This window comes from Falco punctatus (assembly GCF_963210335.1).
Source record: "Falco punctatus genome assembly, chromosome: 12".
NCBI lineage: Eukaryota > Metazoa > Chordata > Aves > Falconiformes > Falconidae > Falco > Falco punctatus.
Window position 1 is genome coordinate 18,397,500 of NC_137592.1, and position 23,242 is coordinate 18,420,741.

General features: G+C 39.2%; 1 protein-coding gene and 1 long non-coding RNA gene across 2 annotated transcripts in view; one reads left to right on the plus strand and one right to left on the minus strand.

Annotated features, from left to right (window-relative positions):
* The window catches only part of PRKCE (protein kinase C epsilon), a 293,182-nt gene that overhangs the window by 243,024 nt on the left and 26,916 nt on the right, over positions 1-23,242 (minus strand). The window lies entirely within an intron of this gene.
* LOC308072040 lies at positions 5,042-14,105 on the plus strand. The gene is made up of 2 exons (XR_013931471.1): positions 5,042-5,165; positions 6,294-14,105. It is a non-coding gene; the product is annotated as an uncharacterized lncRNA (long non-coding RNA).

A 23,242-nucleotide genomic window follows, 5' to 3' on the forward strand; every position in this document is an offset into this window, starting at 1 on the left:
GGGGAAAGCCATTGTATTACAGCTATATTCTGCTTACTTCTATGAGCTGGTTTGCTCAGCTGTGCTTATTATTTTACTGCCTGTACTACAGCAGGCAGTATAACTTACTTAGTGTCATGCAACCTCACATTGTACGTCAACTTGTAGGTCCCACCTCACTTCAAGAAGTTCTCATTTTCACACCAGTTTGTAGCAGGATGCTACAAACATCAATATGTCATCAACAGTGGTTCCGAAGAACGTTTATCAAAATAGGTGCTTTATATTTATAAATATATATAAATATCAGGATGCTACAAACACCCTACATCTCAGTCTGGGTATCTCTCGTTAAGTGTGGCTCCTAGACAGAAGGAGGATTAGGAGCAATGCACATGCTAAGTAGGCAATCTCTCACCTACCTCTCTCTACTTTCATGCTGTAGAGTATCAGCTTCCCTTCCTCTGCCTTCTACTGCAGTGCCAAAGCCCAGATAATACCAGAGGAAAAGCCGTCATTTTTTTCACTTACCCACAGCAGTTTTTCTCAGAATAGTCAAAAACTCACCACAGAAGGAAATCACCGTGCAGAAAGTGATCTTCCTCTGTAAGCCATCCAAACTGATCCCGTTTCACCGAGACTGTTGATACTACAAATCTTGTAGGAAGTCATAACTACAATATCAATCCTCTTTACTCTAGGGATAAGACTTGCATAAACGGTGTTATACATGTCACAAATTTGCAAATGTCCCTAGAGGATAGCAAGACCCGCTTGCCAGAACTTGTTTTAAAGAAAATTTTTCTACCTGTACTGCTCAGAGTATCATCTAAATTTACCTGCAATAATGTTGACAGTCAAAACTATGTGTTTTCTATGGTAGAAAAATATAGTCCCAATATATCAACTGTGAAATGTGCTTTAGCAGACAGAGGGTTGGACTAGATGATCTTCAGAGGTCCCTTCCAACCCTGACAATTCTGTGATTCTGTGAAATAGATCTAACAGTCCCCGCAGAAGAAAGTCCCTGTTTACCTAATGATCTGGGTTATCTAAAAGACTGGGGAATCTGTGAAAGGACGGTGGTTACAGATACTGAAGAAAGTCCTGAAGCAAGGCTTTTTACTGGTCTGAAATACAAAGGCATAAACTAAAAAAAGCAGTCCTGAATTTGATACGCTAGTAAATGCAACAATGAGGATTTGGGGGTTTCCATTCAATGTATCTATACTTCTGTATGTTTCCAAGCACTGTATAGTCTTAATTAATCTAGATGTTAAAAGCTTCACTCAGCTTTAAGTGTTCAAGTTAGCCGATGCTTTTCCTCATTTCGTGATCACTAGTCTCTGTTACCCATACCCAATCCTTTTTAAAATCAGGTCAGCTGTTGGAAATGCATTTTATTGTGACCCATCTTCTTCAATCTCTAATTTGTCTTCTGTCTTTCCTACCATACCTCACTTTTTCATAAACCATTGCAGTAAAATTTTTATACAACTGGCTAATCCACTCATCCTAATGCTGCAACTTTCCCAGTTCAAAGCAGGAAAAAAAATTAGTCTCAGACAAATTCAGAGTAGAAATTTGGTTTTTTAAGTTTTGTGCATTTTGGTGTTCACATGATTTAATTTGTAAGTTAACACTTAAAAAATACTACAAGTCTCTATGAACAGCCCATGGAGGCAGAGTAATTGCACATATTTGCACCAGGGCAAAAGAAAAAGAGTGGGCCAACAGTTATATAGAGATTTGAATTTAAAGCATGTCCTTTTCAACCTGCCAAATTTCTTTTCAACAAAGAAACTAAACTCCTTGTCTTTTGCATTCAGCAATGTCTTTTGCATAGTTCTCAAAACGCTCTGACATCAGAAAGATTTTATCACCTTTTTATATAATACCCGCTCTTCATAGCTGCCATCTCTTCCTGGAAAGAAGGGGATGGGGGAGCTGGGTAGCAGCGTCAGGAAACCCTGATGCAAGAGGGGAGCTGGGTAGCAGCGTCAGGAAACCCTGATGCAAGTGGTTCAGCTCACACAGCGGCAACTTTGCTGGCATACCTAATTCTTGCCGAACCCATGGCTGCGCTTTGATGAAAATGTGGGAGAGGAGTTTCAGCAGGGAATGCTGCAGTGGCTTATATATGTAGTGATTTTCAGGATGATCCCGTGTAACAGCACAACTCCAAGTTACACTGATTCCCCACTGCTTGCTGGGCATGCAGGATGCCACACACCACATCTCTCAGGGGAACTTCATCCAGAGAATGTTATACCTACATTAGCTCCATGTTCAGGGTTAATGCATTTACACATGTTTACCAAGAGGTCTACCATGTGGTGATTCTTCGACTGTATTGTATCATTAAATAAATGTTCGATACCTCTCTATTCCCTTAATAAAATTGGATTGCTCTTTTTCAGCCTGCAAAATTACCAAGTGCTAAGATACCATGGTGATGGGAAAAACAGAAGACACTGTAACAGACAGATTCTGTTCTCTTTAACTGAAATGCAAATTCCTTGTTTCGCACAGGAAATTTTAGTCAGAACAACTGCATAGATGCAAATCTTCCCAGAGGTGAGCTTTGTGAATGAACAGTTGATGTAAAGCAAAGACTAGCTTTGTCCCCACAGACACAAAGTCAAAACAAAGAAAGAAAGAGGCAGTAAAAAAAAAAAGAAAATTCTATGTAAAAATAAAACAAATTGGGATCAGGTCATATTAATCTACACAAATTAATAATGAAACAGACACACAAAGTGTTCAGAAAACTATGGCTGCAGCACCATCATGGATTGTATTCAGTGAATCATTTCTTTCTCCAGTTTTGGAGGCCAGGCGTATCAGTAACTTTGACGAGTATGTTAATAGAACTTGCAAAGCAAGCAACAAGCAGATCTTTAAACATCTGCCTTTAAAGCAACACAGCTGTAACCCAAGCATGAGAAGCACCATGCAGACAAATCAAGTGTAGTTACTTGGGAGAAAGTTTGAAGATCAATTCAGTGTTGCTTCATTTGTAGGTTTTTTAAAATGCTTGGGCTTGAGACACTTACACAGCAATTTCAGCTTTCAGTTGTATATTCTTTTTTAAAGTTTCTACCCTTCAAGCCCCTGCCAGGAAAACCAAAGCCCGAAAATACAGAAAACAGAAGACAAGAACTAGAAGACGTATTATGGAAATTACGTAAAACTTACAATCTTTAAGGCTTCTCACATGTTCTTTGTGGTCTTGACTTAAAATTTGAGAGCAGAGACTAGAAGTAATATTACCATTAGTAGTAATATTAGCAATAATTAACACAATGCAAAACAGTGCACCAACCTTCATAACACACCATTCAACCAGCAACCATACATATGGCCTTCAATAGACACAAAAGCCAAACCTCATTCTTTACATATCACCTGAGCAAACGGACAGCTGGCAAAATTAGGCAAACATGCCGTGACGGAAAAGAATTGTCACTGCAGGTTACTGAAAGCTCAGAGCTGCAGGAGGCTCTGGTACCATTATCCTCCTTTGTATGGAAAACTTTTTTTTCAAATCACTCAAATCTGTCATTGCCACCCTCTAACAAAGTCTCTCACACAATGTTTTGCATGCCAGCTCAGGATCTCTGCAAATAGCCCTGTACACAAAATAACTGAGCCATCTCATACCCTGTAGGTGACAAATGATTAGGAACTTACTGCAAGTCATGTCCAATATTGGTTTACTCCTAACTTAGCTACGCAGCTGTCAGCACACAAACCACCAAGTTCGTACCTCTGTTTCTGCAATGATAAGTGTGTCAAGCAACATCTGCTAACAAGTTTAGTCCCCTTAAGAAGGATTTAAAATATTGTATCACATGAATTGAACATTTTATCACGCGGATTTCAGAGTAATCATCTTTTTGATTTGCACACAGCTTGAAAACATGTCAGACATTTATTTCAAAATCTCTTGCCAACAAGTTATGAAAAATGGATTTTGTTTCAGGCATTCTGGACTCTTATTGACAACAGAACAGTTTTTCAGCATGCTATAAGGGTTTCCAGGATCCCAGATTCATCTCTCCATCTCCCCACTTCTTGTTCCCTAGCAGCTTGTGTAACTTACTAATGATACATTCCTCAGCATGGGCTGTCAGTTCTGTACCCATCTGCAGTGACTTTTTTAAGTCACTAACAAGATGACCTAATCAGCATCTGTTCTTGCTATGCCCATGTGCTGCCATGACATTTATTTCTTTTTACCATGATTTTTTTTTTCACATGTGAAATAACATTAAGAAGTTCTAATATAGCAAGCAAAAATGTAATGGGTTTTTTTAGAAGCAATATCCTAAAATTGTTTCAGTGACTTCTAAGTTATTGATATACTTCACTTGTCACTACGAACAACAGAGTAAGTGCTTGTTTTACTTCTGATCCTTTATTTTTATCACTTCTTTTTTAGGCGAAGTGCTGGTGTATATATAGCATGTTACTTTGTGTGGTTTTCCCATCCTATTACGAGCAATTCTGGACATATTCACAACTCTAGCTCAGCTGTATACTGGGTCAAAATGAATGGCACATTACTTGGAATTTATGGGATTTATTTTTCTTTCCATAAAGCTTAAGATAACCTTTGATAAGGATTTTGTTTCCAGGATAAACTGTGCATGCTGAAGATAGAAAGCAAAAGACATTGACAATGTTTCCAAGAAGCCACGAAGATGCTGACATGCAAGATGTAGGAGGAACAATCTCAGAAAAACGCGCTGAAGGAACATAGATGATGGTATGCCAAGAGATGCATGAAAGGCAAATCTTACACAGTATTCACAAGGGTCTGTTGGAAGCAACTATCACTGCAAACGTACAGCAGAAGACACAGACCACATCAAAGAAGGGGCAGGAAAAGGTACTGCACTGCACATCACCGTAGGCATGGCTAGCCTTTCCAAAGTACAGCCTGATCTCCCCTGCGTCACTGTGGCCCACTAGCTGGTATCGAAGAGGAGGAAGAGGAAGATAACAACCCACCAACCACCTGTCCCCTCTGAAGCATCTGGTGCCAATATTGTAAAAGAGCACCTGAATTTCAAACCCCCAAACGCACAGACAGATTGCCTGCTTACTCTCATCCGCCCTTTTGGAACTACCTCTGTCTTTTTTCGGATCTTTAGGACCTAACTCTGGTAGCAGGGACTCAGGTAAGTCAGAAACATAACATGTTCCTTTTTCTTTGCCCCAGAGAAGATGTGTACAATATTACATCACCAGAACACATATCAAAATGTTCTGTTTTGGTTGTACCCTACAAACAATGCCCCCCTTAGCCTACTCATACAATGGTTACTGCATTGCATGCCCATGAGACAGGGAAATAAAAAAGTTACAGTTGAGCATACAGAGCACCTTTATCTCGTTAAGTATTGAATGCAAAAGCATACTCCATAACCTCAACACTGTCCTTTAACCATCAGAGCACAGCTATCAGCTCAAATCCTTGCAATGCAGTTGTATCATGATATATTTGCATTGAATGTCATGTTCCAAATTGGAACTGGCAAGCATCTTAGCCTCACACAACAATGCCATATGGAGTTACATCTGATACTGCTCGAGCAGAACTCCCTTCCTATCCAGAATACATCAAACAGTGCCACAGATATGCTATGGCATTTAAATAGTAATAATGCGGATGTGAGGGCTAAATTAAAAATGTGTTGCATATTAGAAACAATTTGCGCACTAAGATAAAAAAAGGGATTTGTTGGTTTTTGGCAGCAGAACTTACAGATATGAAAAAAAACATTTTACTTAATTATCTATGTGTCAGTTTTCTTAGTGGAACAATTACAGAACTAAAGACGCATTGGAAATATTAGCACAGAGAGAAATGCTCAACTAGCAACGAAGATTTTGTTTCAAGCCGAAAACAGAGGAGCTGAGCACTAGAACTTGTGCATCCAGTCAGAACAGGGTGCAGGGCTGGGCAGGCTGTCAGGAACGGCAGCTCCACTTCAGTCACTGCTTTAAAACTCTACAGATGTGAGTTTCGTGCTTGTGCAAATCAGGTTCACATTTTCCACTCGCACAAAGAACAGCTGAGATACGTGTGTTCCCTCACCAATACGTCCCCACTCTGGCCAACCAGGGTCACTTAGAGGGAAACAGAAGTAGTTCAAACCTCCTGGTTTACTACTGCTGCAGAGCCCGTGGTTCATACAGTTGCGGGGCGCTGTCGCTCTCAGCACAAGCCAACTGCTTGCTGTCAAGAAAATTATAAGATTATCTGTTATAACCCACTGGAATGATTTTTCTCTTTTAAATGCCAGACCACTTGCCCAGTTCACACCTAGACCAGCCAGGCATCGGACAGAACCTCTCACTACAGTTTAGATCAGAGGTTGAGAGCTATCAGGTCACTGGAGTCCTGTCACCAACTGACTAGGCTGCCCATCACCTCTTGGGAGATCTGTTATTTGGTGGAGGCGGCCTGTTCAAGGCTTCAGTGTTGGACAACAGAACCAAAAAGCACATTCTACCATAATAAGGATACCATTGCTTTCATGAAGGAGCAGATTATTCCAGGTTTGTCCCAGGATCATTCAAACAACGTTTCAAGATTTTTTCAAATTAGTATGCAGCATGATAAATACTTCAAAACCACTACAATGACTAAGTGTTTCATGGGCAAAATACCGGAGTTTTTTCTTCAGCTCAGACTCACTAATGACTCCACTGGGAATGCAGGTTGAATGAAGACAACAGGATTGCTTCAATAGTTCTCATTTCCTGGAGCACGTTGCTAGCTAGTATTTGCAAGCCATTTTCTGAAGGTTCTCAAAGGTCAGAGCACTTCCAAGACGTCCTCTTCTACCAACACAGAAATAGGACTTTCTCAACCTTTCCTCACCCTAAGGTGGCCATCTGTCTTATCTTCTACCTGCCCTGCAGGAACACTGGCCTTCCAGTGGAGCGTGGCAAACTGATTCTGGCACACGTTTTCAGAGATCCCGAGTTAATGCATTTACAAGACAACTGTGCTAGGTTAAGCTTTCCAAAGCTCCAAAGAAATAAAAATTACCCTTCAAGTTACTTTGTAATTGTTATTAATGCTATAGCTTCAGGTATTCAAACCACTCAAAGCATCCAGAAAACACAAATATTATATTTTGCATAGCATAGCACGTCCATGCCTGCCAGGTCTCAAGCTCCCTAAGTGAAGCACAGAAGCTGGCTGCTCTGATGCACGCTCCCAGGGACCAAACAACAAAACCCATCAGAGCCAAGAAGGCAGCAAAAGGAATATCAAACGACAATAGCCTACTGCCTTTTCAGTAACTTCATCCATGCCATCAAAGCTACCGAGTACCAGGGTAGCTTCTGCGCGGCAGCCCAGGGGCAGCAGGCAGCCGAGTTCAGACACTCACTATGCTGCTCACCAGCACAGGGATCAGCGCGGACACCCCTCAAGACAAGCCTTCAATGTCCCACAGCACAGAACTCTCACAGCTCCTTTCCCGCATGCTCTGCCACAACAGTTCATTTCTGACAGAAACATCCTGCAGCCTGTAATCAGGCTTGCATTTGTCACGGCAGCCAAGCCACCCCACTGTGCCGGGTGAGCACCTGCAGTGGAGGCAGCCTCTGCTCCAGAGGCTGCTCTTTCATGCTGGTCAGTATGCCATAAATACTGTGCAATTTGGACTTTTTTTTTTTTTTTCTTCACGTGGGGACTCAAGAAGTATGTAGAAGCTTGCAGCTCTCTGGACTTGTACAGCTTGGTGACAATTTCTCCTTTTTCCACCAGTTTTAATCATATGCATCCAGACAACGAAACAACTGGTGCAATACTAAAACCAACCTTTCAAGGGTGTTACTCTTTTTTTCTGACTTGGAATAGCAGCAGCAATACTTTCTGCATATGAGGATAGCTTATTACGAACTATGGGTGTGTTCAAGATTTAAAAAGCTTTAGAACATAATTTGTGTAAGAACTTTCAGCAAGAAAGGATTCCAGGAGCTGGTAACTTCCCATGAACCCAAAACAGTGCAATAAAAGAAACCAATTTTCACAGGGATGTGAACCAGCCTTTAAAAGAAAAATGTGTCAAGTACAAGAAGATGCCAGTGTCTAAAGTTTATCAGGTGATAAACTCGCATATTTAGGAACTAACTGCATTACAAAATATGTATTAAATATAACTTGTCTATGCATTAAATCCTTTTGACATCTGAGTGGTTGCACCATAGCTCATTGTACAAATTTCAACCTAACTTCACTTATGTGTAATAGTTCTATGAAATTAAATGCAATCCATCAATCTCAAGGACGTTTTGCCTTAAAATATCAAGTCTTTGCTGCTGAATTGCTTTAAACTAGACCTGACATCTCCAGTTTTGATGACTGATGCAGAGATCACATAGCTATATTCAAAACCAACAAAGTTATATTACAGTACGTTTGCGTGTAGCTACTGCTACATGAAAAGACAAGATTTGTGCTTGCTGGTTATAAATAACCAGACATTTCCTAACCTTCAACTGGACGTAGGTCAAAGCTGTGGTGCTCTGGCACTGACAGTAGAACGTACAAACAGAGAAAAACAGAACAAGGACCTAACAGTCAAATTCTAACTTGTAACTCAGGGTATTAGAAGCAAGTAACAGCAAGTCCGGAGCTTTATGTGCCATGGAAAACCATATTATCCCCAGGCAAGTAGGGAAAGCTTTTCAAAAGCAGCTAATGGTTTTGTTTGGGTCCTATATTGGGAGGCTACAGGAGGAACTGAAATGGGTTTAATTTTCAGAATATGAACACTTACAGTGTCCTGAAAGATGTCCCAATTTTCCAGTCAAAATTTGGTCTACCAAGCACAAATTCCTGCCAGCTCAGCAACAGAGCAGTTAGGTAATCACTACCACTCTCAGCCTTGTAAATCACGTGTCTTATATATGCATATCCAGAAGAGTGTTCAACACCAGACAAGATATGTTGTTCCCCCCTCCCAGTGATTTCAGAGGACTCAAAAGCCCCTAGTAAGATTCTTGTGTGAATTTTTAAAAGCAGATGAACTAAGGTTAGCTACATTGGGAATCACAGTCCAGAAACACCACCAGTAACGGATACATTTCAGTGCAGCTTTCATTTATCTCTCAAATTAAACCATAAAATTTCCCAAATCCAGAATTTAAGCCACATAAACTTCAGAAATCACGTAAACTTTTCATCCGCTGGTCAACTTCATCCTTCTTTCAAGGCATACATCACTGACAGAAAGATGCATAAACAAGGGAAAGCAAAGTCAATTTATTTAAACTCACCAAGAGCCAAGTATATTTTCGTAAATAAAATTTCTAAACATAGAAAGGTTTTAATTTTATATATATGTATAAAATCATTAGCACATGTAATAAACTTACCTTGGAATTTAAAAGTACTAATTTCACTAATTTCATTTTCTTCTGTCGCATTTCTTAACTCCAGCAGCTATGCTACCAGTATATTGATCCATATTTATAAACCAATTAAATTTTCAAGAATGCTTAAATTATTTAGATGTCTAAGTCCTATTTTCAAAAAGAAATAACTGGAATGAACAGGACATATGTATCCCTAGATGATGAACTGCTCTTGCAGATCTGACAATTATTTTAAAACGTTTTTGTGGTTCTCTCAGCCTTGTTGCTGTTTCCATAAACACTACGTAATATTTTTCTCCCATTTCTTATCCTTTCATTAGAGTAGAGTATTTGTATTACTGCTTGACCTAGAGGCTCAAACCAAGCTTCATTAGATTGTGTATGTGTTTGTACAGAGCTTAGAAAGAGACAAAGGAAGCTATACCTTCTCCTTGTTAAATATCAAGGCACACAGAAACTAGGACCAAGACCTACAAAATTAAACAGGCAAGGGGCATTCGAGAACACGGGCTTAAGTTACTTCCTAAAATTACAGATGTTAATAAAAGTTATCTCCAGAAGCTGCAGAAATTAAACTCAAATTGATGGTTTCCCAGTCTGTTGCCATAAATATTTTTGATTGCCGTTCTCATATACTACTTTCGCTTCAACATGTGTAAGTCTCTTGTCTGGGCAAAAGCCCTCAGCATAATAATGACAGCGGCACGTTGCCTCTGAGAGCAGAGGTATGGGTGAAAGGATGTCTGCCAGGAGAGCAAACTCTCAGCACCTTCCCCTGCAACCTGCACATCCTTAAAGAAAGAAGATAATCTCGCCCTTATTGAATACACTTGCACAAGGAAAAAACAAACTGAAACTTTAAAAAAAAAAAAAAATCACAGCATCACAGCTACTTCAGTTATTCCTCTCTTACTAAGCAACGTCTGTTCCTCTTTGTTCTCAGTTTACATAAACTAAAAAAGTAATCCTAAAACCTGCATGTATCTATGATTGTTTTAGTATCAGCACACACATCCACAATGCTTTACTAAAGATGGCCAAAGCCCCACACTCATTCCCAAGTGAAAAGTAAAACCATTTGAACGAAAGATTCTCTACAAAAGACAGCTGCTAGTCGCTTATTAAGAAGATAATGACTAACAAGCAGGTAGGATTAAGCTGTGCAGAATCTGTTGTTCTATTTTTAGAGTCCGCAGCCCCAGGCTGGATGCTGAGGCACTGTGAATTACGTGAGTTATGCTAACATGCTCCACAGTTGCTTACTAGGCATGCTTCCGATTATCTAGACAGGATAAGAGTCTAAAGGAACATCTGTACAGACTGAATGAGAGCCAAGACCTCAGTGGATGATCCCACTAACATCAACGTTTTGTTAAAATTATCTGGACTAGACATGCTGTAAGAAAACTAACAATTTGGGGGATGTTTCTTCCCAAAAGAAATTATTTTAAAAGATAGTTTGGAAATGCCAAATAAACAAACAAATGGCATTCTGTTCACTTTTGGCAGGATGTAAAAGATAAATAATCTGATCATGTGGAAAAGGAGCTGACTTCCAGTATAAATACATATTCTAATCTCTTTGTTTTATAAAAAGAGAAAACGAATAGGATTTAGGTCATATCCTCCACACTGCAGAGAACCTTGAGAGGTAGGCTCTACATCTGACTTGAACACAGCCTCTCTCCACGTGATGTAAGTGGGCCCAGTCACGTCACATCCCGTTTTTCCACGAGTCACGGTCTAAGGCTGGTGATGCTGCCGTTTATTCTCCCAGGGATGCTTCTTCATTTCAGAATTCAGCTCGATGTTAATCGCTGGGCACCTCTACTCAGATCGCTCAGGACATGTCTTGTTACACCTAAAGTTAGGATGCAGAGTGGAAGAAGCAGGTAGCTCCTGAAAAAACTTTCAGGACACAGTAGGGCTTATAAAAACTCCAGCAGGAGAGCTGAAAGTGACTTTGGTGGGACCTAGAAGAAGCCTGGGAAGAATCAAGGGACTGCTTAGACCACGACAAGCAAAACACCACCTTGTTGTCAGCAAGGACTGAAAGAACATCTGTCAATTGTACCATACAGACATCACAGGAAAAATACAGGACAAAAAGGGCAAATGGGGGAAAGAGCCTTTCACCTTAAACAATCATCAGGTTACATAAGGGAGCAGACAAGCCTGGCGAGCTGAGGGAAGTTCATCAGATTCCCAATGAATTGCCATCTCTACCTGTAGGTGCAGAAAAAAAAATAATTCTTTTGTTCCATGGTAGCTTCACAATGTAACTTATTCATATGAAAATGGTAAACACCACAGATTTTTTTTTTCATCTGTTGCTCATGGGAACTTCTCCAAAAATACAATCAAGTTCCTCTGAGCAACTTCACACCCTTATCCAACACTGCAAATGACACTGTTGATCCAAGACTTACATTTTTAATAAAGCTAACATTTCACTGAGCTGGATTTACAACAAATCCTTTACACCCCAAGATACACATTCAGGACAGACAACATTTTGTAACATTTGGAACTGGGAATCATGTCCATAACATCTATAGCCAATGCTTACATTAATACCCATCTGTTCAGATGGCGTGGTGCCTGCTTTGGAGTCAGCTGAACCTGGTCCCCAGGACACAGATGCCAAGAAGTTAGACATAATCCTCAAGCAATGCTGTGGAGATCATTGCCGTTGCAGAAAGACCCTTTCTCCTTCTCAGTTATGTGGAAGCACTGTCATTAGAGAAGCGCAACCACACTTCTTCAAAAGACAGGAAAATTTTCAAAAATGAGTGAAAGGGGACACAGGCTAACTTCACAGAGTTTCTGGCCGCCAATTAGACTGTGCTGCTGCAGCTATAACGAAAACATTACACAATACAAAATACCAGTCGCTGTCCTCCTTGCTCTGCAAGGAGGACTGAGGGAGAGACAACGTGCATGCAGAGATGAACGGCTCGCTAGCTCTTATGGGAAAAGGGAGCTGACAGGGCACACACCAAAGCACTAGCTCCAAGGAATCAGTATTCAAAAGAAGTGCATTTCATAGAACCTTTTATGTCTGGTATTGCTTCTTGTCATCCGTTAACAAACACGGTACACGGGGAAACCACACACACACACTTCCGAGGGATTGCTTTCCCAGACAAATTTCCAACTTAGGAGAATATGGGAAATTCTTAGCAAAGCGAAATGGAAACAAGACCATGGTCTTCACATTATGTTAGCTGACCCAAGCTAGAGGCAGCAGCAATCTGAAATGCCCAGTGTAAGGAATACCATATGCAAATGCACGTGGTGGTTGACAGTTCAGACTGGCTAAGCAAGCCAAGGTAAGTTCTGGTCGGAACCAAAGATCATGGCATAGCAGTGTCTGAATTCTGTACCACAGTGAGGGGAAGAAAAAAAAAACCACTAGTAAAATCTGTTAAATATTAAGGACATGCTTCATGTAAGAAGCTGAACAGCAAACAGAAGAAAAACATGTCTCTTCTACATGATATTCATAGGTCTTGTCAGAGACACACAACAACAGCATCTGTGTGGCATCCTGTGAAATCACTCATCTTAAATGGCATTCTGCAGATGAAACACAATTTTTTGGCTACAGTCTCACATAGTTTTGAACCAAACTTCATATCTACTCATATCTCCACACAAAGGACTGACTAAAGCACCAACCGAATTTAATGCAATATGTTTGTCAAATTAAAAACAAAACCCAGAAAAAACCCACCTGTGACTAAACGTTCATAACAACATAAAACGTATTTTTCATTTTTTAACAAAACAGAAGTCCTATTGTAATAGCAAGTATCTGTGCATCCATAATTAAAAATACAACTTATCACAACTGTCACATCAATTTTTTTTAACTTTTAAGTTACTGTTAACACAAATGATACACCATCTTTCCATCAGGTTTGGATTATTTTTAGGTGTCAAAGTGCAACCCCTCATGGCCAACCACAGCCAGGTTTGGCAGAAAAGCCTTCTGTCCACCAATGCAAGTCTGGCTCTCCCTCTTGTCTGTCTTACTGCACACCACCCTCCTACCAAACCATGCTGTACCTCACCATTCTCTATCCACTACCAAATCTCACAGCTGCATCTCTCACATCAGCACTGCCTACTCAAATCTCTTTTCAAGACAAGTCCTTCCAGAACCCACTACCTCTGGGTTCTCATCTCACAGCACGGGTTGCTGGCTGGCTGGTTAATCACACCTGGGAGAAGTAGTGGGTCCTTCTGCTAATGGGCTACACCACAAGATGCATAACTTTATTAACACCCATCCATGGGAGCTGCAGGTATGAAGCAACTTTGAAAACCATGTTACAATTCCCCACAGATGAAAATGCAAAAGAAAGGACCTTGGACTGCCTTCTAGTGAAGGGCGCGATCGCAGCAGTTCGCTCTACAGTCTAGGTGAATTCAAGAACTGTGCAGAGACACACCGACACCCAGGTAACAGCAGAGATGAGATGGTATACCTTTAAACCAGCTTTACTCTGATCCTTTTCAGATAAAACACATGGTAGTCCTTTACCTGTTTGAAGAACCGCTCTTCCATTTAATAGAATTTTCTAGGATAAAGTATTTTCAGGAAGGTGATAAAAAAAAGACTGAAATTTTGCAAAACATCTCACCAGAGAGATGGAGGGAATCAGAGATAGCCTAAGTGTCTGTGACAGCCTAGACAGGTGGGGTGTTTTTGTTTTGTTTGTTTTTTTTTTTTAAAAAAAAGGAACATAAAAAGCCATCCCCCAAACACAAGACGAACCTCACCTCTCCCACCCTGGATGATCCTGTCCTAGATCATATACGTGCCAGTACAATCAAGGCTAAAAAGACTCCCCAACCCCAGAAACATCAATCAGTTTAACAGCCAGCATGTACATATGGTACCCCTAAACAGCCTGAATGGCTTAAACAGCGCAGCCATCGTCTGGGTACGTTGTGTTTCTAACTGTGACATCTGTCAGATCTTGGGGGGGGGGGGGGGGGGGGGGGGGGAATAACAATCAGAAGGAAAAATAGGTTTCAAAGATAAAAAATATTTTTTCCAGCTTTTGGAGGTGACCACCAGAAGCCCAACAACGTGAGACTATTATAATTAGGCAAGGGCAGAAACAAAAACCAGTACATCCTCTTTCAATCACACTGAGAGATACCAATACATAATACTGCCAAGGATATCATGACTCAATTTTCTGTCTCCTGGAATTTTCCTATCTTCTCATGGACAAAATTATCATGTCCCATCTCCAAAACAACCTTTCTGTCTTGCCACCACCATCAACCAAGAATGCTGCTCTTGAACTTTTCTCCTTATGTGACCAGAAGCTTCTTTCTAATTTCCAGTATTAAGTTTACTCATGACTACTATAAAACTACTACAAAACCTGCATGTGCTAACACTACACTCTTTGGTAATCAAGGTGGCCTAAGAGCTAGCATGATTTAAGGCATGGTGAATCCAAGAAATTAACCCCACATCAGCACCACTCAGGTTCCAGTGACCAGTACGGAACTGGTTTGGCTAGCAGCAAGCTTTGGTGCAGATTCAAAGAGAGCTTGAACTCATTACTTCGGATTTGCAACAATATACTTCTTGGGCCATAACAACAGGCTGAAGTCCTGCTCTTTGTACAGTAGCAACCTTCCAGCTTCAGAAGGATTTTGCTTGCATATCTGCCACTTAACTACTACATGTGTATTCAAACTCCCATATTTATTCAAGAGATATAAATTTGCCTCTCCTGCAAAAGTTGTCAGATGACAATGACGAGGACCTAAAATTTGCAAACATTTCTATGTTTGTTCCAGCATGACTTGAGATGAAGTTCTATTCAAGGCCTTTCATTTCTTCCAAACATGTTTAATACCATCTTATACGATTAATTATATGTAAAGAGCTTCTTACTGTATTCTAATGCTTAAAGCTATTTCAGCTAATTCATGAAGTACTCTAATTCATCAAGATTTGAGGAAAAACTTCATTTTATGGATGCTTGACATTCAAAGACTACAGTTCAGGACAGTCATTCAGCTTCCTTCATTTGAAGAGACTTGATTAGCAAATGTCTTAAGAAGTGGAAGCCAAAGGCAACTCCTTCAGGACTGCTAAGTTTTACAGTAGAAGAATCCTGTAAAAGATTTCAAACTGGCAACTTTCTCAAAGGACAGACTCATAGTATCAGACTATTTATGAATATGGACCATATTCATATTATTTTGATTGGAGCTGTATTTTCCAAAACATATAATAATTTATGAAAGTTTTCTGCAAGAAGTATTTAAATAACTTGTGTTAAAACAATGCTCTGAGCTAAAATAAAAAGATGCTGAATTTAAATTTCAAGAAAAAACTGAATATAATTTTTATTTGTACTTTTTTATATTTTCAAGGTTATATATTAAAATCTATAAATATACCAAAAAAAATGAGGGTAAATTGTCTTTAATCTGTGCTCTCTTTAATCAACAAAGCACTTTTGCTGCTCAGCCCAAGAGCCTTGAATATTTTCCTTCCAGCTAGAAGACACAGTTTGGAGTTTCATGCACACAGATGTGTGCAATATGGAAAATATCCAAAAAAGAGCTCATTGTCTAGCTAACTGGCACCAAATGTGCCAAGAGGTTGAAACCCTTTTCCTTAATGTGTTAAGATATACTGTGCCCAAATCAAGTCCTTTAAAGCATGCAGAATCACCCACCTAGAAGGAGATGGCCATCATCAATTTGTTTAAAATTTACTATTCAGCTTAGCTTCCCATACTGAAGATCCCTCAGAAATATGCTTTTTGCGCGGTAAAGTTGTCTCTCATAATCATCATGAAAACCCCTCTAAAAAATGGTATGTATAGAATCCATTGAGCTGTTATTGAAAACATCGTAAGCTGCAACAGCAACTAAATTTATACGGCAAAGCAGCATCCTACATATTGTTGTATAACCTTCCAAAAGCCATTTTATTTTTACAAATCTTCTATTAAAATCTAAGCTTTTAGTGAAATAATTTCACATTAGTAAAATCTGCCATGAAAAAAGTTACTGTATCACTACTGCTCATGTAATAGTACCTCTTCTTACATTCCAGTCCATATTAGATTTTGAGTTCTGCACCACTGCACTGCTGAAGCCAATAAGGATTTTGTTACCGGACTTACAAACATTTGATTTTGCACACAAATACATACAATATAACAAGTCCATAATAAGGTATAAATGTCATAATATAACACACCAACAAACATGTAATTTCTACTCTAAGTACTTTTTCACCATTGTGTTAACAGACCATTACAGTTAGACGTTACTGCAGTAAGACAGTAATTAAATCCCACACATTTTCACATTACATACATTACTCTCATACCTTAATTCAACAAGTCATCCTAAGTCAGCAAGCAACAAAAATACAGATGGACTCCAAATGAACTAGTATTATGACCCACACTGGCATTCATCAGAAAATAAAGGTGTTAACCAATATTTTCTTAGACTACAAGCCAGTGGTACCAAATGTGTTTGATATACCATGCTGCATGTACATACTTTGGATTGAAGTGCATGAAAACTTTCAAAGAAAATGAAAAATTTAATCAAGTTACAGATTGTATCTGTGACACCGAGATAAACTCAGAAGAGTGTTCCAGGATCTGTACTGTAGCATAAAGAGGTTCCACAACAGATTTTCTTTCTGTAGAGTAACTGTTACAATTTATTAAGCCAAATTACATGAACTATGTATCTGGACTCCAAAAGAATCCAACAATTCCATAGAGCTGACCAATATTTCTTAACATTTTTTTTTATGCAAATACCTGCGTACTGTACAAGTTTATTCTATTAAGGTATTAAGAAGAAACAGGAGAAATGTGAACACACTTCATGGTTCTATGAATCTATTTTCTTATCTACCCAAAGTTTCCCAGATGACACCAAAAAGGTTCCAAAGTGCTAGAAAATAGATGTAAAAATTAGTATACTAAGATATCTCTTTCGCTACCTACCTATCTCACATATTCAAAAACAAATTTCAAGCAGGAATTTGTACACATTAGCTTGCTTGATACGTTAGTTTAAAACGGTTTAAAAACGTGCAGTTGTTAAGTGGGTAAGTATAATCTTAGCCACGGGAACTGGAATACACATAACCTGTAATAGTAAAGAAGGTGCAAATTGTGCACCTCCTGTAACAACTCTGCAGTTGCTACAGGATTACAACTGAATGAAATGCAGTTGCCTTGCTGTCTTTTCGCTATCAGTGGAAAAACAGAACACCTTCAGTCTCTACTTTGTGCTAACCACCCCATGAGACAGACAGTGGTTTTAACCTCCCACAGTCAGAAAACACAAGGCTCTATGTGCAGAGTCTATTTCAGGGAAACAAATTCATTAAAACTTTCAATTTAGAGGACTATTTTAGTGAAGTTATAACTGGAACTGACTAATCTGCTGTGTTGGTATAAACCCAAGGTCTCCACTGCAAGCAAATCAGTGTAAACACTCTGCTATTCTTTGGCACCAGTTTGTGGATTCCTACTCTGATTCTTCCTCACTGCTGTTGACACCTTTCTCTTAAGATATGCAGTACAGCTTTTTTCCAACCAAGTAAAGTTAAACAAATCTCAGTATTAATTTTAACTGTCACGGTTAATTTCTTGAAGGGTGCATCCTGTATCTCCACTGAAGCCAGTAGGAGTATTTCCACAGGTTTGTTCTACTCAACATAATTCAACATGGAAAACATTAAATCAATTTCATTTATTCACAAAGATTTCTTTCATCAATTATTGGCATGGCCCTTATGCCAGAGAAGCAATCTGGGACCAAAACAACACGCTACCTGCTCAAGGGAAACAGCCTATGAATCTGATTTAACAGCTCAGTGATGCTGAGTGCACAGTTCTCCCCACATTTCTGCAAATTAGACCATTTTTAGCCACAGGTGTGAAGCATTCCTAATTCTAAGTCAAAACCATCTAAACCCAGCTACATTTTTAATAAGAAAAAGAGACATGTGAGACAGTGAGAATGCAAAGTCACCCCAGCCAAATCCAGACTTGGTCACAGAGTTGAAGAAATCGACAGAACCACCCCTGAAAGAGCAGCACAAAAGGATTGCTGTAACAGCAGCTTTCAGCGGCTGCGTAGCTGCTGTGTCCGCTTTGCAAAGATCCACCATTCAGACTGATAATGGGAATCCAGCAACGCCTCACCAACAGCACAGCCCCCAAAATCTTTTTGTTTCTGCTCTGCGTAGTAAAAGCACGTGAACAGCAGGAGTAACTTCTAACAGCATTATTTTTTTTCCAGCTTCAGGATACATTATTTCATGTTTATACCTCTTGCACCTTCTATGAAACCCTGCAATTCCTAACAACTCAGTGGAAGTTACACACCTAATACATGGACTACTGTGCTACTGCAGATGTTACTTTTCAGAAGAATAAGAAGTCTGATATTCATCATAATTAAAGTTCTCATTTATTTGTGTTGGCAGGACTTGGATGCTGTTCTTTGATATAAAGGGGAAACACCTGAGGAACTCTTGCTTAAAGAATCTCACGTAAGTTTCAAGACAGGAAGAGTATTTCAAAAATTATTCTATATATTGATGTGACCTACTAGGTTTTACCTTCAAACACAAAAAATAAAAATGTTGTATCTCACCAATATCTCAGCATATCTACTAACAATGAACCATTGTTGAATCCTTCAATATGAAAAGTGGTAAAAATGAAGAGTGAAAGTTTGGTTCCACTAAAATTCAGGCAAAGCTGCAACTAAAGAACTCCTTGAAATGCTGCCACTCATTTCACTGAAAACAGAATTTCATTCAATATTTTCTGTAAAAAAAAAAAAAGTAAATTTCAAATTAATGAAGTGTCTGTGAAACTGTATTTTTCTAGGAAGTTTCTGCCAAACAGTTCAGGACACAACAATGGTATTTTTCAATTTTTACCTCACCAGAAATTTAGAGCTTGCACTTACAGTTTTACCATCCTAAAGAGGTAACATAATTCTTTATGCCTTCATCCCACATCACATGCTCTATGGACTATCCCTAGCAGCGTACACACTTTCACAAGCTCTGTTCCTCACAGGCTGCTTCACAAAAGACCTTGAAGAAAGAAAAAATGTTTTTGGATAGTTTGTAAACACGATGACAGAAGTTTTGCTGGAACATGGTGAAACGGGGAAGAAGAGATGAATACAAACCAAAAGAAACAAAGAGCTTACAAGCAGTACGCTTGGTCTGAGCATAGAATGAAGCAGGACAGGAGACAAAAGTGAATGCTTGACCAGAAGCACATAAAATAACACACAATTCATGCAGCACTCCTAACAAATAACTAAATTCCCTTTAAGGGAACACTATGATATCTGGTTGCTGTGTTCTTAGCAGTTGCCTTCGACGGACAAATTATTGTATGATTCAATAGAACTCATAATCTGCTATGCATGTACAGTGAGGAAGTTTAAGCATATTACTCATTAATATCAGTAAAATTATTGAATCAGTATATCTTCTGAAAGTTATTATCCTGCACTCATGGTTGTTATTGTCATTACACACTGCTGCTTAGAAACAACATCCACAGTATGCATGGACATCATTTTACAAAACCAGGAAAAAATTCACAATCACAGGCTGGACATCAAGCAATACAATTCAGGTTCTCAAGGTCAACAGATGGTATTATCCTTTCACATGTCAGTGACAGTGTTGGAGACTCGCTTAATTGCTAAAAGATGCAAATTGAGAAGGAAATTAATCCAAGCTCTAGTGTGAACATCACTATCTTAAAAGATGGCAATTGGCTTCCAAAAAAAGAAAAAAGAAGTGTATCAAGAAGCTGAGTCACAATTATAAAAAGGTACTATACTGGCAGCCTCAAAATTACTCAGAGTTTAAATACTTAAGCATTCAAACTACTTACAGAGGTCATTATTTTCTAAAAGTATCTACTTTTAACACAGAAGTATAGGACTCCAGCAAAATTAAAAGCCCCTTCAATGTAAAAATAATTACTTCTAGGTTATTCAAGAGTTACATATAGAAACTTAAATCAGAGGAAAAATAGCTTTCTCCTGCATTTCACTACAGGGACTCATCTCTGCTTTCTGTACTATTTTCAAGGAAGATCTGATGAGCTTACTAGAACATAAATGCAAAGGATTATTTACAAAGGCACCCCTTTTCTGCAGGCATTTCAGCTATGACCAGTGTTACTTTTCTGTAGAAACTTCTTTTATCAAGAATATCCAAAACCCAAAGCCTCAACTAGAACATCTAAGAAACTGCCCTGACTAGGTTAGAAATGTGTATGTTATGATATTTATGAGAAAAATAAAGTTTCAGATATCTGACTGTGCTGTTGGAAATTTCTTACAACTTTCCCCAGTTTGGCTTTAGTGTACCTGCCATACAAGTACCTCAGTTCCCGCTGTATGTGTCAAGGAAGTGAATCCGCTTCCCTCTTCCATGTATGTTTTACAACCTATCGGTAAAAACTGTGCAGCACTTGGAAATGGGTCCTTCCAAGAGCACACCTAGAGTTTCAAGTGCCTAAAATCACAGACTACACACATTATAGTGTGTAAGGTTATGCTCAGTCATCATGACCACACACTTGCAATGACTAAATCCAAACAGACTAAATTAAAGGAGCTGCGTAAACATTAATCAAAACTGGCATTGTGCGGGTCTATGTAAGTCTTCAAGACTTAACCTGCTATCAGTGTTCTATCATCTGACCAGCAACAGAGTATCAAATAGAAAAAATGCTTGTATCACTATGTAATCCAGGAGAATAGAGGTTTGCCTCCAGCACTCAATCAGAAACTTGCCAACGACAGTAATATCTGGATGTCTCTGTATGGCTCTGACCTCTACTTCTTATGCAGACATCTCACTTCGGTAAAAAAAACCAAAACCATCTCAAAACTCAGCTGAACCTGCTGTCCTAGGCATCTGCTGCATCCACTACACAGCAGAATCATTTACACAATAATCATAATTTGTTACTTCCACATAACACTTTGATAATGGAACTTTGGCCCCCAGATAGTAACATAACACGTAAAAATAACAGTAAAAATTGCAATACTAGACATCTTGGAAATCAAGTTGTACCTCCCTTCCTTAAATCTCTAGGAATAAGTAAACCACAGGTAGGAGCCAAACAGACATTCCAGTTCATAAGACTAAAAGCACAGCATCAGTTACTTCCACAACCTCAGAAGAATTTTTGATACTTTGATGAGACTTTGTTCTGAAGGGAAACAAGCCATTTCCCTCCTTCTTTATAATCACACCCCCCACACACACCCCTCATGATTTCATTCTCCACCTCTTGGCTACTGCATACCCCCGTGTCAAAGAAGTTGAACTATCTCACATCACAGACAAAGCAAGAATGCAAGGACATGATCTGATGTGATGCAATAGATCAGATTTTTTTCTTTGCTAATATATGCTTCCAACAGATAGGAGTCTGCGTAGTGCTCTACTACTACAAATTAATTCCCCTCTCTACTCCCTTTCAAGTTAAATGAACTACCACAAAAAAAAAAATGGCTAACACATCATTCACTCTGAGGCAGCAACTTTCTTTTTTCTGAAATGCCTATTAAAACAAGACTTACTTTTTTGCTTACAGTCTAACCAAAATTAGAGCCTCAGGAACTACAATCAAAAATAGAAATAATATGACATTTACATCTGTATTTAGAACAATGCTATCCACTCAAAAAGCTCTTGCAGAGCTGTGTGACTAATGCTAACTAAACTAACTAGCAACAATTTGCTAGCTTCCCCATTTAATTAGTACTCTGAAACATAATTTGTGAACCGAGGGCTGCTGGGAAAAAGTTTATCGAATCAGGTATATAGTTTCTTATTTATTAAGAATGCTAGCATTACCAACAAAATTAAAAACAGAAATAGACAGCAGGATGTGAAGGATAAGGGAGACTGCTTCTGTCATACCCAACGTTGCATTGTCATTTGACTGCTCATTCTTTAGAAAACAGCTTATTGTTACCAATAAATAAAGTAATCCAGCCTCCCTTTAAAAATCTACATAACCAACTGGTCTCACATTTTTTGGAATTTGCTATCAAACTATGTTTTATAAACTAAGGAGTCAACTGAACACACATTTTTCCAAGCATCTGAAAACTAGCCCTGATGAATGCCATTACTGCTGGAAATCAACCTGACCTCTTCCTAGCGGTTCAGATTGCCTCTTCAGCCTCCCACTCAGCAACCCCCAGGATCCATAGCAGGGCGGAGGCTGCTATTGTTTTAGCTTCCTGGTTGTATAAAGCAGTTTAATCCTTACTACCATCATAAATAAAGGGACCAGTTGCACCCGCAGTTTTGGGGAGGTTTAAATTAGCAAAAACCAAGATTAATGATGTAAAGAGAGCAGTGAATAAACACCAGCTGACTGTGCCACAGCACAGGATTTCTTCTGTGCCTAGATAAAGTTGTCAAGAACACCACGGATCAGGGAATTTCTAATTCTCACACTCTCCAAGCATAGAGACCACCATAGGTGAGGTTCAGAGACAGGCAAAGTATCTGCACAGAGCATTTGTGCATGCGCAGGGCACTAACTGTGGTGCAACACTGGTCAGAAGATGGTTTCCCTCCTCCATCCCATTGAATTTCAAACATATTCCATTGTGTACTAGAATGAAACCAATTATCTTTGGAGGTCTTCAAATGAAATGGGGGTCAGAGAAGAGAGATTTACCCCCAGATAGCACCGTGGTTAGGCTACTCAGATGTGACATAGAAACCCACAGTCTGCAAAGAAACACAGCCTTGGAAGCGCTC